The 16983-nt window shown below is 39.5% G+C and overlaps 1 protein-coding gene across 1 annotated transcript in view; it reads right to left on the reverse strand.

Annotated features, from left to right (window-relative positions):
• Positions 1–16983, reverse strand: part of MORN2 (MORN repeat containing 2) — a 1051609-nt gene that overhangs the window by 854487 nt on the left and 180139 nt on the right. The gene's annotated exons all lie outside the window — the stretch shown is intronic.

Here is a 16983-nt window from a genome sequence, read left to right on the forward strand (position 1 = left end):
AAATGACTAACTGATGTTAGGATAATCATATGGATTAGGATAATCCATATGATTATCATTAAAATTATATGAATATATAATCTTAATCCATGAACATTTAATCTGGTGTGTGTGTGCATAGCACCTGCCTTTCAAACTGTTGCTCAAAAAGTAATATTTTCATTGTCACTTGCAAAGCTCAAATAAAAACTGAGCAGAAGGGAACTCCCTTCTCTGTTTGGCTACCAGGCGGTGCACCTCTAAGGGAACCACTAGCCTGGCCCTCTGAGTGCTGAAAGGGGCGAAACCTATCAGTGCACAGATGGGATAGGAGATGCCAAGAAACGACCCGGTGATCCTCCCCAGGATCAGGTCTGGCCAGCCCAAAGTGTCTCTGCCCTTACTAATGCCAGAACACTTGTCAGTCTCAACCCTGTGGGCTGTGAGAAGCACCCAGTGTAATCAACCCACCTTCCATTCTGATTCCAAAAGGCTTTTACTGGGTTCCTGCCATGTGGCGGGTTTTATTCTAGATGCTGTGAATAGAGGTTGATGATGCGTGGTTGGTTTGGCGCTAGCACAGCTCAGCAACATAAAAGAGTGCAAACCACGCCTTCAAAAGCTGAGGCTTTAGCTCCAGGCGCAGCTGGCTCGGCAGCGGGGGTTGCAGGCAGCGGTAACAGGGCCTGAACCGTGCTTGAGACAGTTCAGAGTTTCCCAGAAAACAGCTTGCTCAATACGGGGTATCAGTTTTCCTCCTGGCACTTTACCTCTTGTACCGAGATAACTGAATTAGTAACACAGAACTCAGCTTATTCTATTGTTGGGGAATCCCAGAAACACCCCAAGGGAGAGAAAGACAAAGTGGAGACTCGCAGTCGGCGTCCGCCCTCGCTTGACCACGTCCCCCTTGAGTCCGGGGGACGCTGCACTCCCTCCAGGAGAGGATGCTGCGTCTAAGTGTAAGAGCCTCCAGTGGAAAGTCCCTGAAGCCCTCCCCCGGGCTTGAGATTTTTGCTGGCTGAAATGGAGCCTGGAAGCTCTTTTCTGTGGTTTAGATGGGGAAGGAATGGGGGAAAGAAACGGTTCGGGAAAGGGGAGAATGGAGGTGAGAACAGGGAAGGAAGGTCGCAGGAGCCCCGGACGTCAGGCTTGCAAGCCAAGTAAGCACATACCAGGCCCCAGAGGCTTTTGCAGGCTACAGAACACCGAGTTTCGAGAGAATCACGTTTATCTTCTCTTAAAAATTCTCATTCTGAACGATCTGGATGTGACTCAGCTCACGCAGTCGCTAGCTGTGGCACCGTGTGAGCTACTCAACCTTAGGAAGCTTGCCTTTCATCATCAGTAAAATGGGCATCATGACCTTGTGGAGTGGATTAAAAGAGCCGAAGTGCATAAAGCTCACGCAGTATCTTTTATAAGCAGTTTGTGGGTTTCCTTCCTTGAATTTCTTTCAAGCTCCCAATAGCCAATGGGAAGCTGAACACACTTTCACAGTAAAAAAGGGAATTCAGGGAAGTATCACCAGGTTCTGAACTATGTTTTAAGACTCAAGTCAAAAACCGAAACTGAGTCACCACCTAATATGTGTGCAGCACGTGTTAGGGGCAGTTTGCTATGTGATGACTTGAATGACAGCTTCTCTCTCCTGGGACTTTCATAAAATTCCTTTGGTGTTGCCACACACTTCTGGGATTCTCCACAGTGAGCCCATTGCTGAGCCTGTTTCTGCAGCTGTTTATGAAACAAGCAGAATCTAGGGGAATAGTCAGCAAGCCTTCACCAAGTTCTTTTATGTGGGCAGCTTTTGTGGTGCGGCCAGGGTATGAGGATAAAGAGCAACTTGGAAAAGTCTGGGGAGAATTTAAGTAGCTAGAAGAATCTCTGCCCTCAGGGAGGAAAGCTGAGAAATCGTTTCCATATTTATGTGTCAATTGCTTTGTGTCCATTTATTTGATCTTCCTTACAAAATTTTGCATAGTAGAAAATTTTATCCTCATTTTGCAGATGAGGAAACTGAAGCTTAGAGAGCTTAGGTCACTTACCCAAGTTCATCCAGGTCATAAAGTGTCAGGTCTGGATTTAAATCAGGTTAAGAGTCCAGTACCTTTTTCTTGTTTATATCATGCTGCCTTTCCCTAGAAGCCAAAATTTCTAGAAATGGACTGCAGTGACAAAGCAGCACATTTTCCCATGTTCTTTGCTCTTGATCCCTACCTACTCTTTTCCCAGAAATAGACGATAAAGCCACCGGGATACCTGAGACAGCCTTGGTCATCTTTGTACCGTAGCCAGCAGAGTGGATTTTTGCCTAGTTACCTTCCCATCCGATTTTAGAAGAAAGAACACTATACTTGCCAGCTCAGTACAGCATATCTCTTGCTCTGTTTTCTCCCCAGCAGGAACCCGAGGGTCTGTCTCTTTATGTGTGTTATCATCAGACTGGTAAAGAGTTACCTGTGTCAGCAAAGAAGAAAAGAGCTTTGATATGAGTTCAGCACGTAAGAAAGTCTTCACTGCTGTCATGCCCTGGCTTGAGCTCTGTCTTTCATCAGGTTCCCCATGACCCACCACTGCCTGCCAAGATGAATGTAAATGAAGCCGAAGTCTCACAGAGTAAATTCAGCCTCCCAAGACCTGCAGTTGGACAGGGTGGCAAGGAGATGATGATAATTCCATGGTTCCCAGCTTAATTTCTCTTGGGGAAGTGTATGTGGACTCTTGCTAGATCTACATAGTCCACATCATGCAGGACTCCTGTGAACATAAAAGGCAACAACAGTGAAGTGAGTGCACGTTACAAACAAGGCTCAACTCAAAGCTAACAATTCTTCTTTATTAGGATACCACTGATCAGAGGTGCAAAATGTACTCACATTTGTCATTTCACGTCATTCTTATGTAAATCCTGTAGCTGGGCACAGCAGGAAGAAGTATTTTCATCATGGGCACTTGGCTTGCTCGAGATTACACAGAGCCATGCCTCTGGTTTCCTGGTGCGGTGCTCCTGCAGGTGACGGATGCTTCTGGGTGACCTATCATGGATCTCTCTGAGATGAGATCTTCATGATTCTATATCATAGGCATCTCTTTATCTTCAAGTTGGGCAACATCAACAAGGTTCCCATGAGTATGTGCCCAGCGAGGCCATTCTGTTCCTCTCATCTTTTTATTTTTCTACTTGTCCTTGTTTTTCCTGAGATTTTATTTCCTTCCTAGCTGGCATACCTTTCCCTGCTGTAGTATTCAGACCTAAATAGTGTGTGCACCTATTACCTCTGCAGAGTAATTACTGTTTGGTACCATGGTAGAGTTACTGTGTCCAGATACAGTTGTGAATGCTTGGAATGTAACATTAGGAAAGACAGAATTATTGCTTGTAAGTGGATTTGTGGACATCATGGTGCTATGAGAAAACTGAGTTGAAGATGCTCCTGCATCTTGCTGGTTAAACTAGATATAAACCAGTTGCTTAATAATTCACAGCCTATCCCATCTGTTTCCCACCCTCCTTATCTTCCAGGGACTCATTTAGTGAATAACTCATTTTACATGCCCCTTTTATCATACACATTTTTATGTGTATTAGGATGTATTTATGGACTTTATATTCTATTTCACTGATTTGTCTATTTATTCATGATATTTCTTGGAGTATGATAGCCTAACGTATTTTTTCTTATCTGGTAGGTATTGTTGCCCCTCACTGCTTGACTTTTTTCAGTATTTTCACAATTACTCTTACTTGTTTGATTTTCCATTTGAACCTTAGAACATAAAAAGAATCTTGTTGGTATTTGTATTGGAATTATATCAAATTTGTAGGTTAATTGAAGGATATTGGATAATTTGAGGATGCTGTCTTCCTAATCAAAATGTAGTGTGTCTTTTTATTTGTTCAAACCCTTGGGGTTCCTTCAATTTCTGCTTGCCTATCAGACATGATTCTTATGTTTATTCCTAGATATTTGATCTTGTTTTATTGTTAGGGTAAATGAGGCATTACCTTCTAGTACACCTTCTAACTGGCTGTCATCTGTATTTGTCATGGCTATTGACTTCTATATATCAATTCTTTTATTGTTGAAGAACATTTTGTAGTTAGTTCTTTCAGGTTTTTCACACATGTGAGTTTATCTGCCAACATAAATGATACTTACCATACTCTGTTAATGTATTACTTTCAAATATTCTAATTTGTCTTTTCTAATTAGAGCTGGTATCTCTAGAATATTCAATAATAGTAGTGACAGTGTCATTTTTCCTGTCCTTACTTCAGCATAAATGCTTCTAAATACTTTGTTAGTAGGCATGATGATCTCAGATAAAAAGCTTTTTTTTTTTTTTTTTTTTTTTTAATAATAAAACAGTATTCCTTTATTTCTACTTCAGGAAATTTTAAAATCAAGAAAACATTCTTGCCCTTTAAAATATTTTATATTTGTATATGTTTTATGATGAACATTTTAGTAGGATATTAATATGTATAATTTATAAATAAATAAATAGATATAAATATATTAGGGGATGCCAATTTTTAAAACTGATTCAAGCATAAAATAAAGTTTGGAGACCATGGGTTTAGAGGATTATAATAAATTTTTAAAATTAAAATATCATTGTTTACCACATAGAATTTAATCCTTTTTGATAATGCTGAAGATACTTCAGGATCTCTAATGCTTTAGGATCAGCATTAGGGATATTGTTTATCTTATCAGTTGGTTGAAGGTTGGTTAACTAAGGATAAGTCACTGGAAGTTCACTTGTTCGCCTCTGAAAGAGTCTGATCTTTATGGCCCTCTGAATGTCTTCCTCTATGCCAGACAGTTCCAATAAAACATCTGTAACTAGGCTCCCCTAGCCCTCCTGATCTCCCCATCATGCAGGAACCTAATATGTCCAAGATAGTGGTAGAGGGTGAGCCTATGTGGCCTGGGCCGAGCCTCTCTGGATCATCCTCACACAAGCTGAGTGTCATGGCTGAAGGAGTGTCTTCTTCTCAGCAGAAGTGGGGTAAGAGCTGATACATCTACAGGCAGAGCAGTCAAAGGGTGGGAAGAAACCTGACCTCCTAAAGACCCACTGCCTTGCCTCAGCACAGTGGTGACTTCCTGTCGAGGACACTGCTCTAAGTCTTTCTGAGTAGATGATTCTGAAAAGTAAAGAAACACTAATATTCTTTGTAGTTACAAAAAAAGGAAAAGCTAGCTGGAGGGATAAACATCAACAGATTCTTTTTATGGGATGTCTGGCTTTCTGCAAATTTTTACTGAACCAAGACATGTGTTCTTGGTAGATTAATACATGCAGTGCAAAAACTCAAAACAATATGCTAATATATTCCGTAAAGATAATTCCCAGGCTAACTGTGGTTTGTTTTGCATTGTCAACAAGAGCAGGAGGTTGGGGGAGGAATCTCATGAACTCCTGAACCTGGAAAGTTTGGATTCCCATGAAATGACTGATCTGAAATCTAGATCTCAAATTCTCTCTCTCTCTTAATTATATAGTGAATATTGCAAATTCAATTCAACTTTAAAAGTATTTATTGAGCCCTATGAAAACACAGAAGCAATATCGGATGTAGTCTTTTAATCTATGTGGAAAATGAATATGTGTCCATATGGAGTAGATAACAATTCAAAAAATATAGAATTGGATAACAATGTAAGAAACATAGATGGTGTTGGCCGGGTGCGGTGGCTCAAGCCTGTAATCCCAGCACTTTGGGAGGCCGAGATGGGCGGAATACGAGGTCAGGAGATCAAGACCAGCCTGGCTAACACGGTGAAACCCCGTCTCTACCAAAAAAGACAAAAAACTAGCCGGGCGAGGTGGCGTGCGCCTGTAGTCCCAGCTACCCGGGAGGCTGAGGCAGGAGAATGGTGGGAACCCGGGAGGCGGAACTTGCAGTGAGCTGAGATCCGGCCACTGCACTCCAGCCTGGGCGACAGAGCGAGACTCCGTCTCAAAAAAAAAAAAAAAAAAAAGAAACATAGATGGTGTTGTGAAAGGTCAGAGAACTCATGACTGATTGTTGGGATTTTATCACTAGGAGTTTCTTTAAGTACAGCAGAGCAAGAGAGGAAGAAAGACACAAGACTTTCATCCCTCTTCCATCAACAATGTTCTCAGACTACAGGCTCAATCTACAGGGGGTTTCTGAAGGTTTGTTTTGATGATCTCACCATGGAATGGGAAGGAAAGGAGAGCTACTTTTAACCAGTTTATGTACTGCCAGTGTTAATGCAAGAAAGAGAAAGTAAAAATCTGCTAGTAACTAACAAGGGTGCTTTTGGCTGCAGAATTATCAAATGTGGTGTCACTGAAGCCAAATGAGCACATGAAAGGATGCTTGACATCACTGGTCAGGGAAGTATGAATAAACCACAGTGAGATATTATTACATGTCTGTTAGAATGGCTAAAATTAAAGACTAAGACTGGCCATCACAAGTGTTGATGAGAACATGGAGCAACTGAAACTCTTTCACTGAGAATGTAAAATGGTACAGCAGTTTGGCAGTTTATTATAAAGCTAATGTATACTTACCATGTGACACAACAATGCCACTTTGGGGTTTTTATGTCCCCCTTCCCTCACCTTTGACCCAAAATAAAAACATGTCTGCCAAAAGAATTGTGATTTTTTTTTTTTTTTAATTTTTTGAGATGGAGTCTCACTCTGTTGCCCAGGCAGGAGTGCAGTGGCGTGATCTTGGCTCACTGCAACCTCTGCCTCCTGGGTTCAAGCGATTCTCCCACCTCAGTTTCCTGAGTAGCTGGGATTACAAGCACCCACCATCATGCCTGGCTAGTATTTGTATTTTTGTAGAGACGGGGTTTCACCATGTTGGCCAGGCTGGTCTTGAACTCCTGACGTCAGGTGATCCGCCTCCCTCGGCCCACCAAAGTGCTGGGATTACAGGCATGAGCCACTGTGCCCAGCCTGTATGTGAATGCTCATTTCAACTTTATTCATGATGTCAAACTGTAAACAACCCCAAATAGGTGAATTTATAATCAAACTATGGCACATTCAAGCTATGCAATACTACTGAGCAACAAAATGGAATGAACTATTGATATATGCAATATCATAGATGAATCTCAGAAATGTTCAGCAAATGAAGACGGACTTAAAAGAGTGCATGCTGTATGATTCCATTAATATGGTATTGTAAAAAAATTAATCTATAGTGACAGAAAGCAGATGTGTGGTTGCCTGAGGCTGGGGTGCAGGTAGGTGGGACAGCGAGTGGGAAGGAAGCCAAGGGAAGTTTTTGGAGTGATGTTCATGCTCTATATCTTGGTTGTGGTAGGGGTTACACTGGTGGGAAAATTTGTTAAAACCCATCGAACTGTACAATTAAAATTTGTGCATTTTACTGTATGTAATTTATACCTCAAAAAAGTTAATGTAAAAAGAAAATGAGGCACTCTTTCTATGAATGGGTTTTAGGGACAGGTAAACCAGTGAGAGAGAGAACATTCACTTTTGTTTTCTTTTTTAGAAGACTGAGGCTGAGTCACAGGCAGGGGGACTGTTGTGCACAATCTGCTTTGTTGCATGATTCTTTTGAGACCTGACTCAATTTATGGGCTCCTTCCTTGAGCAGAAAACTTAAGTTGGGGTCTCACTATTGTGTCCTGGGAGCATTAGGTCACTGCATTCCTCATGGGCTCCGGGCATCCCGAGGAAGCGTCTGCTCAGGAAGCATGCTTAGCCTTGAAACCGAGAAGGGAGGTCAAAAGAGGATGCGCAGCTATTGCTTCCGCACCTCCAGTAAGTTCTTTGCTGTGTAAAGAAGCCAGGTGTTGATAATAGTCATTAATGGCCGGGCGTGGTGGCTCACACCTGTAATCCCAGCACTTTGGGAGGCCGAGGCAGGCAGATCACGAGGTCAGGGGTTCGAGACCAGCCTGACCAACATGGTGAAACCCCATCTCTACTAAAAATACAAAAATTAGCTGGGGATAGTTACGTGCGCCTGTAATCCCAGCTACTCAGGAGGCTGAGGCAGGAGAATCGCTTGAACTCGGGAGGCAGAAGTTGTAGTGAGCAGAGATTGCACCCCTGCATTCCAGCCTGGGTGACAGACTGAGACTCTGTCTCAAAAAAAAAAAAAAAAAAAAAAAAAAAGTCGCTAATACTTAGTTGAGTGAGTGTAGGAAAATCCAGATGAACTTTCCTCTCACCCACAGATTTCTCTGGACAGTTCAGGGAGACAAATGGAAGAGTTCAAGTTTGGGGGAGGGGATTTGCAATGGTTAGGTAGATCATAGTCTCAACTACTTTATGAAATGTAAATTACAGTTCTGTAGAAGTGAAAATTCACATCATTACATCAAAATAAAAAAGGAAACAAAGCACTGGTCGGGGAGGCTGGGAGGTGGGAAAGGGACCTGTACTTTCAGCTACTCGGGAGGCTGAGGTGGGAGGATCACCTGAGCCAGGAGTTCAAGGCTGCAGTGAGCTATGATTGCATCTGTGAATGGCCACTGCACTCCAGCCTGGGCAACATGGCAAGAACCCATGTCTAAAAAAACCAAAGTATGACTATGAGCAACCCTCGTGTGGAGAACTGGTTAGTATCCTATGCAAATAAGGGTTTCTTAAGTAGTACAGGGCACCTTACTAGGCCATTCCCATGAATTTATCTCATTTAGAAACCAAACTTCCTATCCAAGGCCCATCTTAAATTACTGTTTTCCTTTCCAATGAACCATTTTTTCTCCCTATGGCCAATTAAACAAATTTCAAGAAGTCTTTTTTTTTTTTTTTTTTTTTTTTTTAGAAGTCTATCTTTTTTAGCTGCCCTAAGCACTTTTTAGAAAAATGAAAACAAAGGAAAAGGAAACAATCAAGAAGTCCCTAAGGACACTAAATTTTAAGTAATTTAAGGCATTGTATGGCTCTGAATGTGGTTATTTCCTTGCTGTACAGGCTAGAGCTAGAAGTCAGTCACCTGGGCTTAGTTTTCACTATTGTAGGAACAAGGTGTGTGACCTTCGGCAAATCTAACCTCTGTACCACTTTTCTCCATGGTCAAATGATGGTGATATCATTTTCTTAACCTATCTTAGTGAGCAAAAAGGTTTCATTGAAATACTAGATGTGGTAACAGTTTGAAAAATTAAATGTTTAATAAAAATCCATGTAAAGCCAGCTTTTTACAATTAAAACTTTTAACATGTTATAAACATAATAAATGTGCTTTCACTGTATGGACTGGATCTCTAAAGCAATAAACATCATCAGTCATCTTTTACTTTTCCAATACTCTTAACAGGTTGTTAAGAATGATCCTCTGTGACTGCACTAAATCTTTTTTAAGTTTCATACTGAGGTGTTGCAGAAGTTACTTTATTATTAAAATGACAGACTGGGAACTGAAGCCTAGAAATGGGATAAGAATTATAATTTCAAGACAAAAGAAAGTAACTGGGTCACAGAAATGATACAATGATTAATCTTCGTATGTGGTCTGTACTCCATCCAATGAAGGGTGTAACAGTAAAAAATAAAGTAGAATGTACAGAGATCTGTAATGTTTTTGGGGGGAGTAAAAGAGTGTCATGAATTTGGTCTAAGGCTGGCACTGACATTGTCACAGACTCATTGTCTGATATGGCTTGGCTGTGTCCCCACCCAAATCTCATCTGGAATTGCAGCTCCCATAATTCCCATGTGTTGCGGGAGGGACCTGGCGGGAGATAATTGAATCATGGGGGTGGTTTCCCCCATACTCTTCTCATGGTAGTGAATAAGTCTCATGAGATCTCATGGTTTTAAAGGGGAAACCCCTTTCGCTTGGCTCTCATTCTCTCTTGCCTGCCACCATGTAAGGCGTGCCTTTTGCCTTCCACCTTCTGCCATGATTGTGAGGCCCCGCCAGCCATGTGGAACTGTGAGTCCATTAAACTTCTTTTTCTTTATAAATTACCTAGTATCACATATGTCTTTATCAGCAGCATGAAAATGGACGAACACAGTCTCTTGGGCCTGATCTGCTAGGCTTCCCCACTTCCTGCCCTCCCCTCCCCTCCACTCTCCCTGCTCCCTAGTCCTCCTCTCCCTCTTTCTCTACTCTCTCCTTGTCACATCAAAGCTGAGGGTAGAAATTACTTTTAGTTTTTTGTTTTTTTATGAAACTTAGGAACACGTGACATGTTTTTCTTCTACTTGAGTTGTTTAATTTGGTTTAACAAATGTTAATTGAGCACAGGCTGGCAGGCAGGAGATACAAAGGTAAATAATACAAGGTCCTTGTCCTCACCTTACTGAAGATCTTAGGGCAGGTCAAGCTAAATGAAGACACAAAAAAGTGCTCCATGGCTTTGAGGTGGGTGAGAGCACGGCTGGCCATGTGGATCAGAAGGTTTCGTGGCAAAACATCCATCCCTTGGGCCAGGCCTTGAGTGGGAAGGGAGATTTCCATGAGTGGGCATGGGGGAAGGTGGCCCCAAAGGTAGAATAAAAACCAAGCAAAGGGTAGAAGAGCCACAGGTGGGTTTTAAGCAGCACTCAATCCCGTGTGCCTGGAATGCAGACAGTGTGTGTGTGCAGTCGGGGGTGCTGGAGATCTGCTAGAAAGGCAGACTGGGTGGGAGCGTGGGGAACGCGAAAGGCCTGCTGAGAACTTCAGTCTTTATACTGTAGGCATTGTGGAAGAAGATGGGAAAATATTGCTGTTAGTCTGCTCTTACTCACAAGACTTTATTTGCATGGATATATGCCCACTCAGTCTCCTGTTCTTTGCTTCCCTGCCCCACATAAAAACTGCTGCAGCCTCAGGAAAGTGGTTTGAGAGAGCCATGGCAGATTTGGCTGTGAGGATGGTCAGGAGGCAGTTTCCAACCTCCACATCAGCTGGCTCTTGTTACAGATTGTTTCTGGGGGCCTGTATTAAGCTTCAGACCCTGACTTTGACCCCCAAGAAGAAGGATATAAAAAGGGGCTTGCTTGGATCCCTGCTCTGAGCCCACAATGACTAAGGCTCTTATTGGGACCCACCCACGACTGGAGGTGAGATGGGGGTAGGAACGGGAGGTGCAGAGGCTGGGCAGAGCTGGATCAGGGGCTGCAGCACAGCCATCTGCACCCAGCTCAATGGGCTCGAAGGGCTGGAGTTCTTGGAAGACTCACCCTGGGGAGAAGGGCTGCTGAGGAAGTTGCTGCATGCCATTACTCGCAAGAAGTGAAGCTGAGAGGAGCTTTTCTAAATGATCCATAATAAGAAAGAAAAATGTCAATTAGTTGTGTTAGTGGAAAAACCAATATTTCATCCCCTATCCTTTCAATAGAAAATGACATTAAAAATCAATGCCATATGATGAAGCAAACAAAGAGTATGTAAAAGAAAGCATTCTAGATGTACCATGCAGTTAATAATAAAATGTTATTTTTCTGGATGTGATAATTGTGGTATTTGTCAGCTTTGAAAATTTTATAATTTGTCATGACGTCTTTTGCATTCTAAATAGTCACTCTCATACTTAATTTTGTGTTTGTAATTTTGTATTCTTTTTCTTAAGATTCTCCAAATTGTGTAAGCTTCAGGGTCCCTGAAATTTGGATTAGCCTCTGGATAGTCCCCATAATTTTAGCTCAATAAATGTTTGATTAATTACAATTGCAAAGTACACTGAGCTCCGAGGACTGAAGAACACAAGGGAAATAAAATGCATTTCAAACAAAGAGACAAAATAAATAAATGAATTAGTGGCTTGGCTGGGAAGTCACTATCGTTATAACTGGGATGTTTTAAAGATCAGGACAGTCAATGTTGGGCTCCAGATGAATTCCACAACCTACATGGTGGGGCCAGTCTGTCTGAGAGTGGCAGTCCAATTAGGGCTTAGCTATTAATGCCACACTTATGTGGCATTAACAATTTCCAATGGCATTTCCACATGCGATTTTCAGCAGATTATTTTCCCAATTAGATTTCCCAGTTTTAAATTAGGTGGGCTGTGTAAACATAAAGTATTCAAGAAGGAGGAAAAGTATAATTTAACTCTCCCCATGCAATCTTATTTGCCAAAGCACAAGGTTACTATTGAAAAATGGACAAACAAAAATTGTCTCAGAGCTCTAACCAAAGTCTAGGTTATTTAATAAGTAATTCCATAGTACGAGTGTGTCAATTTGCTTTATCGAGTGGAAGCATTTGAAACATTATAAAAACTTGTTTAAAAAAGAAATGTAATACTTTCCAGTTTTTTTTAATCTATAAAATAATGGTTTATAGGACTGGAAAGTGTGGTGAGGAGCAGATTTTTAAAATATCACAATGCTACAAAGTTACAACTTTCAAGAGTTACAACTTCTGGCTTTCAAAATCTGAAACAGGGACACAATATGAAAAGAATGGTTTTCAAGATATTGGACAGTAAGAAAGAAAGTACAGCCACCCCTGAGAGATGGGTAACAAACAAGATGAACGTTCTAATTGTCTCAGCTTACTGCTTCAAGAGAGCATCCAGGTCCGTGTATGGAGCAGGAACACGAAAGGAGTCCTGAAGTCTCCTCGTGCTGAGGAGACACAGGGCTGAGGCTATGGAGAGACCAAAGCAGGTAGAGGGCTTGAAAGACACTTGATGTAATTCATCTTTAAAGAATACGCATGCTGTTTCAGTGTACATGGAATGTTTACCAAAATAGAACATATTCTGGGCCACAGAACAAGTCTCAACAAATCTGAACAGATTCAAGTCATCCAAACTGCTGACCATGATGGCATTAAATTATAAATCAATTAAAGAAAGATACGGCCGGGCGCGGTGGCTCAAGCCTGTAATCCCAGCACTTTGGGAGGCCGAGACGGGTGGACCACAAGGTCAGGAGATCGAGACCATCCTGGCTAACACGGTGAAACCCCGTCTCTACTAAAAAAATACAAAAAAACTAGCCGGGCGAGGTGGCGGGCGCCTGTAGTCCCAGCTACTCGGGAGGCTGAGGCAGGAGAATGGCGTGAACCCGGGAGGCGGAGCTTGCAGTGAGCGGAGATCCCGCCACTGCACTCCAGCCTGGGCGACAGAGCAAGACTCCGTCTCGAAAAAAAAAAAAAAAAAAAGAAAGATACCTAAAAAAAAAAAAAACCGGCTGGGAACTAAACAGACTTTTAAATAACCCATGAATGAAAGAAAAAAGTAAAATAGAAATTAGAAATTTTTTTTTTTTATTGAATGAACATGAAAACATATCAAAATTTGTAGGATACTGCTAAGGTGATACTTAGAAATTTATAGCACTAAATGCTTACAGTAGAAAGGAAGTGGACTAGGGATAGCATTAGGAGAAATACCTAATGTAGATGATGGGTTGATGGGTATAGCAAACCACCATGGCACATGTATACCTATGTAACAAACCTGCACATTCTGCACATGTATCGCAGAGCTTAAAGTATAATTTAACAAAAAAGAGAAAAGAAGTAAAGTCTTACATCAATGACTTCAGCTCCCACATTAAGATACTAGAAGCGTAAATAAAACCCTAAGTAAGGAGAAGGAAGAAAATGTTAAAGCTGAGAGTGGAAATCAATGAAATAGAAAATAGAAAAAGAGAAAAATCAATGAAACCAAAAGTTGTTTCTTTGAGAAGCTCAACAACATTGATAAACTTCCAGCCATTGGTTATAAAGTTACCTGTAGGGTTTTTGTTGGAAGAAACATATACAAAACAGGAAATAGGGAAAACGAAAATTATGAATATTAAGAATGAAAGAGGTGGCATCACTACATATTTTATAGATAATAAAAGAATAAGGGAATATTATTAAATTTGTGCCAATACATTTGACAACTTAAATGAAATAGAAAAATAGACAAATTTTTTGAATGATACAAACTACCAAAGATCACTCCAGAAGAAAGATAATCTAAATAGCCCTGTATCTCTTAAAAGAATTGAAGTTGAAATTATACTTGAAAACTTCCCCCAACAAAGAAAACTCCAAGTTCAGATGGGTTCACGAGTGAATTCCACTAAATATTTAAGGGATAAACAATATCAATTCTACATAAAGTTTTCAAGGAAAATGAAGACGGGGGGATACTTTTCAACTCATTCCCTGAAACCAGTATTACTCTGATACCAAAACCAGAAAAAGACTTTACAAGAAAACTACAAACCAATATCCATTGTAAATATTTATGCAAAAATTTAAAATAAAATTTTAGCAAATCCACTGATACAATAAAAAGAAAACATGTTAGGACTAAGTTAATTTTATCCCAGGAATGCAAGGCTGTCTTAATATTTAAAAATTCAATCAAATATAATTCATCATATAAACTAAAACAGTAAAACCACATGATCATCTCAACGAACACAAGTTTGACAAAATTCAGTATTAATTCCATAAAAAAACTCAGCAAAATAAGAACAAAAGAGAGTTTCTCAACCAGAAAAAGGGTATCTACAAAAAAAACCTACAGGTAACATTATGATCAATGGCAAAAAATGGCATGCTTTCCCCTCAGATCAGAAATAAAATAAGAACGTTTGCCCTCTTATATTCAATGGTGTATTGAAAGTTCTAGTCTGTACAATAAGGCAAAAACAAAACAAAACCTTCAGATTAGAAAGAAAGAAGTAAAACTGTCTTTATTCACAACTAATATAATCACAGTTGTAGAAAATCTAATGGAATCTACAAAAAAGCTACCAGAAATAATAAGTGAGTTTAAAGAGGCTGCAGCATGCAAGATCAGTTTACACTATTGAATTTCTATATACAATAAAAAATCAGAAATTGAAATTGAAAATATAATATATAATAGCATCAAAATATGAAATACTTAGGAATAAGTTTGACAAAAATGTGAAAGACCTGTACATTGAAAATTGCAAAATATTGCTGAAAGGAACTAAAGACCTAAATATATTAAGAGGTACACTATATTCATGGGTTGAAAGACTTAAAATTGATGTCAATTTAAATTGATCAATGTAATCCCAATAAAAAAAATCACAGCCACTTTTTTCTTGATGGAAATTTAAAAAACTAATTCTAAAATTCATATGGAAATGCAAATAACCTAGAGCAGTCAAAACAAAACAAAAGCAAAGTTGGAGGAGTAACACTACCTGGTTTCAAATTTATAAAGCTACATTAATCAACATGGTGTGGTATTGGTGTTGAGATCAATAAATAGATCAATGGAACAAAATAGAAATTCCAGAAACAGACCCATGCATATATGGAAAGCTGATTTTGAGAAAGGTACAAAGCCAAGTCTATGGAGAAACAATAGTCTTTTCAACAGATTTGGAGGCAAAACTTCATTAGATATGTTATAGAGTATTAGATAGATGGCAAGTTTGTAAATGTAAATGCTGAAATAATTAGATATTCAAATAACAAATGAACTTCAAGCCACACTCCAGACTATATACAAAAACCAAAACGTCTCAATTTAAATAATGGGCAAAATATTTGAAGAGATACTTCACCAAAGAAGATACACAAATGACAAATAAATGCATGAGAAAATGCTCAACATCATTTGTCATTAGAGAAATACAAATTAAAACCCCTATCAGATATAATACATGCCTAGTGCAGTAGCTAAAATTAAAAACACTGACCCTACCAAGTGTTGTTAAGAAAGTCAAGCAAGCGGAACTCTCAGGCACTGTTGGTGAGAATGTAAAATGGTAAAACCACTTTGGAAAACAGTTTGACTGTTTTTTATAATGGTAGATATAACATCTACCATACTTCCTACTTCTGGGTATTTTATCCAAGAGAAATGAAAGTATATGTACATTCAAAGACATTTATATGAATTTTCATAGATGATTTGTTTGTTATAATCAAATACTGGAAACAGGCCAAATGTCCTATCAATAGAGGAGTGGAGAAAAAACTATGGTATATTTCTGTTATAAAATACTACTCAGAAATGAAAAGAAATGAATTATCAGTACATGTTACCACATAGATGAATCCTAAAATAATTATGCTGAGTGAAAGAAGTCAGACAAAAGGGTATATAACACATAGTTCTACTTAAATAAAATACTAGACAATGTAATCTATAATGACAGAAAGCAGATGAGTCGTTATTTGGAATGCGGGTGCAGAGAGAGACGCAAGAGGGAAAGATTAGCAATGGGCATGAAGAAATATTTGAAGTGATGAAAATGTTTGTTACCTTAACTGTGGTGATGGTTTTGTGGGTGTACACATGTCAAAATTTATTAAATTATACACTTTAAATACATGCAGTTTTTTGTATGTCAATTGTATCTCAATATTTTTTAAAACTCAACCTTATGATTTGGCTTCAAGTATCTAAAGCAAAATATAGGTTGAGGGGCTTCAAAATCACAGTACTTCAAGTATTAACTTTACTTGGCTCTAAAATGTATCTTGTCTTTGTGAAATCAACTATTCTTGTTAATTTCCCAATCAACAGGCCACAGAGTCCATAACCAAAGCTTTCTCAACACACTCAGTTCAAATAGATCAAGTCATTAAAAACAGGCTTCACTACCTTATCTTGTGGAGGAGGGGAAGGAAAAGGTGAGTATTTGAAAAAAATATAAGATACAAAATACATAAATACATTGTTGGGAATTTATGATGCAAAACTAGAAAATGTCTATCAATATTCAAAATATGAGATTTTTCTTTACCTTTTCTCCCTTTTTCTTCTTTCTTTACTGCCCTCTACTTTTTAAAATTCTTTTTTCCCTTTCCCTTGTTTCCTTTTTTACCTTCTGTCTTTCCACTCTTTCACTTCCCACAACTCAATTCTCCCATTTGCTGGCAGGATTGTACAGTGGCTGACCGCAGCATGGACTCTGGAGCAGTCCGCCCCAGTCCAAATCTTTTGCTCACGGGGTTAGACATGGTAATACCCTGTGCTTTAGCTCCCCTATCTTAAATGGGGTAATATCAAATGTTTCTTCCTCATAGGTTGCTGTGAGGTTCAAATGTATTAATATAGGAAAAACACTTGGAATAGGTACTCACCAGGTAAG

The sequence above is a fragment of the Macaca thibetana genome, chromosome 13 (assembly GCF_024542745.1).
Source record: "Macaca thibetana thibetana isolate TM-01 chromosome 13, ASM2454274v1, whole genome shotgun sequence".
Lineage (NCBI taxonomy): Eukaryota > Metazoa > Chordata > Mammalia > Primates > Cercopithecidae > Macaca > Macaca thibetana.